General features: G+C 39.4%; 1 protein-coding gene across 1 annotated transcript in view; it reads right to left on the bottom strand.

Annotated features, from left to right (window-relative positions):
• The window catches only part of Ifrd1 (interferon related developmental regulator 1), a 49,067-nt gene extending 40,786 nt beyond the window's left edge, over nucleotides 1–8,281 (bottom strand). Inside the window, exon 1 of the mRNA XM_048799625.1 lies at nucleotides 8,131–8,281. The gene's annotated coding sequence lies outside the window, so the exon portion shown is untranslated. The remainder of the gene's footprint in view (nucleotides 1–8,130) is intronic.
• Nucleotides 8,282–8,639: the final 358 nt, after the last annotated feature.

The following is an 8,639-nucleotide window of genomic DNA, read 5'->3' as shown; positions in this document are numbered from 1 at the left end:
GCGCAGGGGGAGGGGGCGGCTCTGCCTCTCAGCAAGCCGCTGCTCCTCTTCTGCCGGTGGGTCGCAGGCCCGCCTACCTTGCAGGAGTGATTGGAAGCTCTGTCCCGCCGCGGGCCACTCCTCACTGCACCTTTGTATCTTTCAACATGTTACAAGATGTGGAGACTGAAGTGCAAAGAAGGGACCTGAGAAGGATCTGGTATGAAACATTAGCCCCAGGTGCCCCTAGCTCAGAAGTGTCCTCTAAAAGTAACATTCCAACTTTGTTTTATCTCAGTAATAACTTCTCTTACAATGGGTTATCCTCTTATTAGAAAAATAGAAGGACTGTCAGTAGAAAATTTACCTAGGCTACAATTGTTTTAATATGAGGTTGCACAGCATGTTCTTTTTTAGAAAGATGCTAGGCCTCCCTTATGCTTAAAAAAAAGAACATGGCAAGGCTGCCTTCTGTATTGAGATTGTTAAGATAATAAATTGATATTATGTGTCTGAGTGAGACTCTTTTGATGCAGACAGAATATTATGGGAGGAAAAAAGCTTAAAAATGAAATTAGATTTTTCATACATGTTATATCCCACACACTGGAACTATTGAATAACTAGTGTTCAAAGGTTCATATTCTAAAATACAAATTGCCTTTGACTTTAACTATGAAAAACAGAATTTTAAAGTGTGACCACATGCTAAATGTATCCCATGGCCACCATAAAGAGTGATGTTCGCATGTGCCAACTGGTTTCCATAGGTCTGAACATCCCAAACAGCAGTCGCCACTCAATTCCAAGTTTGAGATTTGACAAGTCTTTAAAGGTAGAAGAGCCACGGTTGGTATAAAACACAGCAAGAAAATGAGTGACAGACAAGAAATCTCACAGACTAACCTCGATGAGAGCAGTTCTGTCTGGTCTTAAAGGACTAAAAACTAAGTTATAAATGACTTTCCTGCTCATTGATAAGACAGGTCAATGTTATTTTTCTGAAAACATAAACATTTGTTGGGAAATTAATTTTAGAGAGCATAGGTAAAGGGCAAACCCAACATAAAGTTGTCAAGTTGAAAAAGATCACTGACATGATGACAGTAGCTTCTGAGGAGAGGATTGACATGATGTCAGCTGTTTCTTCCCTGAAGACTGATCTAGTGGTAACCAGAAGGATGAACTGAAAGGGGATGGATGGGAGTGGATTTGGGTTTTGTGTGTCTAAGTTGATACCAGCTTAAAGAGGGTGTGGGCCCTTTGTAAGAAAAAGAATAGATTTAAGAAGACAGCACTGCTAGGGCCCCTCCCAGAGCTTTGAATGGGTGGATACAAGCAAGAGACCCGAAGGTGAAGCTTTCTCACCTTCATCACAATAAGCCACCTCATGGGCAGGTGGCAGGAAAAGCCACCAACACTGTTTCCCTTGCCTGGTTGGAGGGAGCTGGAGCCCCAAGAGTTGTCTTTGATGCTTCCTCTTATCTCCTCTTCATTTGCCAAGCCTTGCCTGTTCTGTTCCTTAAATATTTCTCAGATTCATTTCTCTCTTCATTCCTAAGGCCAATACCTTAGATCTAGCCATACCCACCTCTTTAACTATTCCATTGCAGATAGCCTACAAACTGGTTCCCTGTTGCCACTCTTGGTGACCTCGCAGAGTTCTGTCCTTCACCCAAGCAATCCGGAAACTGTATCAGCAGGTAGATCTGACAACTTCATGCTTCTGGTCATTAAAGCCTCATCAGGAGAAAGTATAAGTATTCTTAGCATAACAAGCAAAGCCTTCGCGCGGCTTCACCCTCAGCCCTCACCTCACCTCCTTCAGCTCTTGACATCTAGCATTGCCCTTTCTACAATCGAAATTACTTGCAAATATCCTTGATGTTCTCACATCTAGGTTCTTGATTCCTGGCTAATCTCTTGGGTGTGGAGCCACCTTCCTTTACCCCTAGCCCTTCTCCATTCTCCTTCACCTAGGGTCCTTCAGTGACACCACCTCTCCACCCCCATGGAGACAGGTACCTTCCTCTGTAGTCTCACCTGCAATACTCCATTGAGGCACTCAGCACGCTATATTACACGTGCTTGTTTGCATCTCTCTTACCCTCTCCTCTCCAGACAATGAGCCCATTGGGAGTGGGAACCACATCTAATGATTCATTTTTGTATCCCCAAAACATGGCAGAATGTAGGTTTTCATGAGGTATCCTTGAATCAATGAACAAATTAATGATTAAATCAGATGCTACATGAGTCTTTCTCTGTGACAAAGCACAGAAAGACAAGAGAGCAGAGAACTTAATCCTGGGGTATGTCCAAGCTTGCAGATAGGAGGAAGACAAGAAGGCAGTTAAATATAGGCTACTGAGAATAATTCATGAGCAAAGCAGGAGGATCAACAGGAATTGTTTGTGTTGTCATCATTCTTCTTACCAGCAAGTTAAGTTTCTTATTGAATGCATATTACTTTTTAAACAAGAAATAAAGGAGTTTAACAGGGTACTCACTAAGCTGCTATAACAAAGGGCCTCCAAAATGGAATGATGAAAATAAAATGTAAGTTTATTTATTTCTCATGTAAAGATCTAGAGGTGATAAGCCCAGGGCCCAAGGAGAAGCACTATTGTCCTCAACATACCAGCCCTGCCATCTTGACACCAATTTCTAAGACTGCTTCCAAACAGCAGAAAGAACAAAAGGGCAAGGACAAGACAAACTCTTAGCTTTAGGGAAGGCAGAAGTTGCCCCCAGCTCTTGGCCACATGCCCATACCTGGCTGCAAGGGAAACTGGGAAATGCAGTCTCTAGTTGATCCCATATGCCCAGTTGAAACTTGGAAGAGTTTTACCCATAAAAGGAAGAAGGCTGAGGACTATCAGACAACTAGTGGTCTGGTGTAAAGTGTTTTATCTCGACAAACAAGAGAGAACATTTTAGTAAAATAGTGGCAAAAGCAGAAGATAGATTTCATGGAACTGAAAGTTAGTGGGCAACAAATATATGAAAATAAAAAGTGTGAGACATTTATTCAAGTTTAGTAGTAAATTAAAGAAAATAAATAGAATGTTAAAAGAACTACAGAGTTACCCAATATTTTATTTTGTTTTGTTTTTTCCTGAAGGAAGAATACCCAAGCTCATTTGAGGATGTCGGTGGAGAGAAAGACAAAAATGTCAGCAGCCTAAACCTGGGGATTTAGCCTTATTAAGTCAAAAGGATGCCTCTCCTCATGCAATTGGAAGGGTGGATAGGAGAACAGTATAGAGACAATGGTCAAGTAAACATGAAGTTAGATTGGGAAGTTCATAGTGCCCACCAGCTCTCCAAATTCCCCTGCTATGGAACTCTAAGTTCCAAACTTCCCCACCTCTAATCTTATCCAACCACATCCCCTCAGAACATTACCCTATGACCCATTTCTCCCTATCCTCTGACTTGCAAAGACAGTGACTCAGACCAAAAAATATCAAAAAAGTCTTCAAGTCATTTATTTGTTGAATAAATAAATGAATTTAAAAGTCTCCTTAGTTTATTTATTTACATAGTCTTAATTCAGTACATAACTAAAGATCATCTTCCTTGTTCCTCCAGCTAAGGATATAGAAGCAAATAAAACAAAGTCCTTAATTTTGTGGAGTCTGATGTTGAGGATAATGTGTACATATCAATGATAACCTTTGGAAGACAAAGCCCCTGCCTCTGCTGCCTTACCAATCACTGTAAATGTGAAAATTTCAGGGAAAGTGGGAGTTGGGGCACTCAGTATGAGAGAAGCTTCTCCAACAACACTGAATATACACCTGTCCCCCAGTAGCTATAAGAATCCACTACTAGATAATAAATCCATGTTGATAATAAATCGACAAATTTCTACAGACAGATGATGTACACGAACTGAATCTGGAGGATATACACAATTTAGACAGATCAGTTTCAAGCAATAAAATAGAAGATGCCATCAAGAATCTAACAAGAACTTCGAAGAAGAATTAATACCAATACTCCTCAAATTTTTCCATGAAAGAAAAGAGGGAACTCTTCCAAACTCATTCTATGAGGCTAGTATCACCCTGATACCAAAACCAGATAAAGACACATCAAGGAAAGAACACTTCAAACCAATATCCCATATGAACATAGATGCAAAAATTCTCTATAAAATTCTGGCAAATTGATTACAAAAGCATATCAAAAAGATCGTGCACCACTATCAAGTGGGATTCATCCCAGGGATGTAAGTTTGTTCAACATATCGAAATCAATAAATGTAATTCATCACATCAATAGACTTAAAGAATCATATGATCATCTCAATAGACGCAGAAAAAGCATTTGAAAAAATACAGCACCCATTCTTGTTCAAAACACTAGAAAAAAATTAGGGATAACATGAACATATCCCAAAATCATAAAGGCTATCTATGCTAAGCCCCAGGCCAACATCATTCTAAATGGAGAAAAATTGAAGGCATTCCCTCTAAAAACTGGAACAAGACAGGGATGCCCTCTTTCACCACTTCTATTTAACATAGTTCTTGAAACACTGTACAGAGCAATTAGACAGACAAAGAAATTAAAGGGATAAGAATAAAAAAGAACTCAAACTATCACTATTTGCTGATGACATGATTCTAAATTTAGAAGATCCAAAAAATTCTAACAAAATTTCTAGAACTAATAAAGGAATTCAGCAAAGTAACAGGATATAAAATCAATGCCCATAAATCAAACATGTTTCTATATGTCAGTGATGAATCCAGTGAAAAAGAAATTAGGAAAACTACCCTATTCACAGTCGCTTCAAAAAAAAAAAAAGTACTTGGGAATCAATTAACAAAAGCGATGAAAGACCTCTACAATGAAAACTATAGAACTGGAAAGAAATGGAAGAAGACCTTAGAAGACAGAAAGAGCTCCCATGCTCTTGGATAGGCAGAATTAATATTGTCAAAATGGCCATACTACTAAAAGCACTATACAGATTTAATGCAATTCCAATCAAAATCCCAATGACATTCCTCAAAGAAATAGAAAAAGCAATCATGAAATTGATTTGGAAAAATAAGAGACCCAAAATAGCCACAGAAATCCTTAGCATGAAGCAGGAGGCATCACAATACCAGACCTTAAATTATACTACAGAGCCATAGTAACAAAAACAGCCTGGTATTGGCACCAAAACAGATATGTAAACCAATGGTACACAAAGACAAACCCACATAAATAAAGTTATCTCATACTAGACAAAGGCACCAAAAACATTCATTGGAGAAAAGATAGCCTCTTCAACAAATGGTGCTGGGAAAACTGGAAATCCATATGTAGCACAGTGAAATTAAACCCCTATCTCTCACCCTGCATGAAACTCAAAGTAAATCAAAGACTTTGGCACTAGAACAGAGACCCTGTGCCTAATAGAATAAAAAGCAGGCCCAATTCTCCATCATGTCAGATTAGGCCCCAACTTCCTTAAGAAGACTCCTAAAGTGCAAGAATTAAAATCAAGAATCAATAAATGGGATGGATTCAAACTAAAAAGCTTCTTCTCAGCAAAAGAAATAATCAGTGAGGTGAAGAGAGAGCCTACAGAATGGGAGCAAATTTTTACCACCTGCATATCAGACAGAGCAATAATCTCCAGGATATATAAAGAACACAAAAAACTCAACACCAAAAAAACCAAATAATCTAGTCAATAAATGGGCTAAGAAACTGAACAGACAGTTCTCAGAAGAAAAAATACAATAGATCAACAAGTATATTAAAAAATGTTCAACATCTCTAGCAATTAGACAAATAAAAATCAAAGCTACTCTGAGATTTCACCTCACTCCAGTCAGAATGGCAATCATCAAGAATACAAGTAACAATAAATGTTGGTGAGGATGAGGGGAAAAGGTACACTCAAACATTGCTGGTAGAACTGCAAATTGATACAAACATTATGGAAAGCAGTATGGAGATTCCTTAGAAAACTTGGAAAGAAACCCCCATTTTACCCAGCTATCCCACTCCTCCGTTTATACCCAAAAGGCTTAAAATCAGCATACTACAGTGACAAAGCCACATAAATGTTAATAGCAGCTCAATTCACAATAATTAAACTATGCAACCAACCTAGATGCCATTCAACTAAGGAATGGATAAAGACAATCTGATATATATACACAATGGAATATTACTTGGCCTTAAAGAATAATAAAATTATAGCATTTGCAGGTAAAGGATGGATCTGAGAATATCATGTTAAGTGAAATGAGCCAATCTCCAAAAAACCAAAGACTGGATGTTTCCTCTAATATGAGGATGCTAACTCACAATAAGGGGGTGGGGGCTAGTGAAGAATAGAGGTACTTTGGATTAGGCAGAGGGGAGTGAAGAGAGGTGAGGGGATATGAGGCTAGGAATGATAGAAGAATGAATCAGATATTACTGTGTGCACATATGATTACAAGACCAGTGTGATTCTATATCATGTGCAACCAGAAGAATGAGAAGTTATACTCCATTTATGTATGATGTATCAAAATGCATTCTACTATCATGTATAACTAATTAGAACAAATTAAAAAATCCAAAACTACATAATAAATCCATGAATTGTATACATGAAAAATGGAGCTAATAAAGCATATCCTTCTTGCCAGGCTCAGTGGCACATGCCTGTAAACTCAGCAGCTCAGGAGGCTAAGACAAGAGGATCATGATGAGTTCAAAGTCAGCCTCAGCAATTTAGAGAGTCACTAAGCAACTCAGTGAGACCCTGTCTTTAAATAAAAAACAAAAAAAAGGGCTATGGATGGGGTTCAGGGGTTGAGTGCCCCTTAGTTCAATCCCTGGTACCCCACCCCACCCGCCAGGAAAATAAAAAGAAATATATCCATCTTGAAGAGATGTTAGGAAGACAAATGTGGAGAGAAGGCTGTACTCTGCTCTGAGTTACTTGATGATGTATAGAACAGCAGTTTTCAGGTTGTGCCTAGCCCTAAGTTACTCCACTTTATAAAGTAGCAGTTTGCACTGAGCTACTCCATTTTAAGTACAAGTTCTAAGGCAGAATGACTTGTTAACATGTCTGGAAAAATAGATAACTACCAGATATTGGACATACAGAGTCATTGAAAAGAATAACCCCCAGCTGCATAGCACAATCATAAGGCACAAATTGGAAAATAAATTAGTCATGCTAATAAAAAATGACCACCTGTGAACTTATTGAATTGAATCAGAAGCTCGTGGATTGCATGGACATATCTGACTCACATCAGAGAAACGAGGCTCATGAGCCTATTAGACACACCAGGCCACCACATGATGCACCCCCTTCACCTAAAATACACAAAAGGAAGGAAGCTGAGACGATGTTACAGAGGTGGTCTTATCAGACCCTCCAGAGAACACGTTGGGAGGTTGAGTTAACAGGTGACAAGAAACTCCTAACTTCTTTCCCAGAGGCTTCAGCTCAGCTCTGTGTCCCTGCTTGACATGGCCTCTTTGGAAACCACTTGCTGTTGTAGACTCTCACCTTGAACAAATTCAACAAGAGTTCCCTACCTTCAACAAGTTCCTAAACTGTTGGGTTATCTCATCTGACCATCTGCAGTGACTCTTTTGCAGCCATCTGTATCAGCCCTCCTCCTTTGTTCTGCCTCTTTAACTCTGTGGCCACTGGTAACCCTTTCTTAGATTGGGTAACTTCTAAATCATTGTGTAAAGAGTGATATGCAACTTGATATTCTAGATATTAATAATTAAGACTGGAGTGGAATAAAAAGAATTTGTAACTGCCCTGCTCATGCCTACCAAGTAAACCAAAATACTCTGAGGTAGCTTATGAATGTATTGTTATTCAGTAAATTCTGATACTGCAGAAAGATACACTTTCCACAGGTCTATAGCTGGCTCAGTGAACAGTGTCCTAGTTAGCGCTTACATTTCATACAGGACCAATGACCTTAGTTACCTGGATTTTCTACCAATGGCATATTGCTTTCCTCCCTTTATCCTTCTCTCCTCGTAACCCTTTGGCCTAATGTTTGCTTTTCATTTTCTTCACTTTCTCCTGCATATGATCACCTTCTGGTTTTGTTTAATCTCAACAAACCATTTCTAATCTCTGCCAGGCAATATTGACTACAGGTTAAGTACCTGTCCGTCCAAAGTCTTGAGTGAGAGTCTCAGTCCTTGAGCAGTTTAACGTCTACAAGCCTCTGTCTTCTCTTCTGCAAATGGAGATTTGGTCAGCTTGTGGTCAGCTTCTGAGAATTAGTGCGGTGTCCATGTAAAGTTCTTCACACAACGTTGGCACCTAGAAATTGCCAATAAACCTTAATAATTATGAGACAATGCTACCAGATAAAGCAGCTGGCATCTGCCCAAAGCCTGACTAGTGCCAATTGCTGGCTCAAGTAAAAAAACAAAAGTGATAAAGGAACATTGAATACTGGGATGTGTTACACACAGCCCTTCTAGAACAACCTTTTACTACACAGACCTAGAATGAACCAGGAGCTAGAAGGAGAGCAGTCCAGTTTTAACAGCAGTCAGCCTTGCCTGGGCCTCTTGGGGTTGGCCTTCATAATAATAGGAAGTGATGAGTCACCTGCCCCTGGGTGGGGACAGGACTGAAATCCTCCGTGGCAGGCCTCACTGCAGAG

The sequence above is a fragment of the Marmota marmota genome, unplaced genomic scaffold (assembly GCF_001458135.2).
Source record: "Marmota marmota marmota unplaced genomic scaffold, marMar, whole genome shotgun sequence".
Lineage (NCBI taxonomy): Eukaryota > Metazoa > Chordata > Mammalia > Rodentia > Sciuridae > Marmota > Marmota marmota.
The sequence above is the reverse complement of the archived record's forward strand: the minus strand, read 5'-3'. Positions and strand labels throughout refer to the sequence as shown.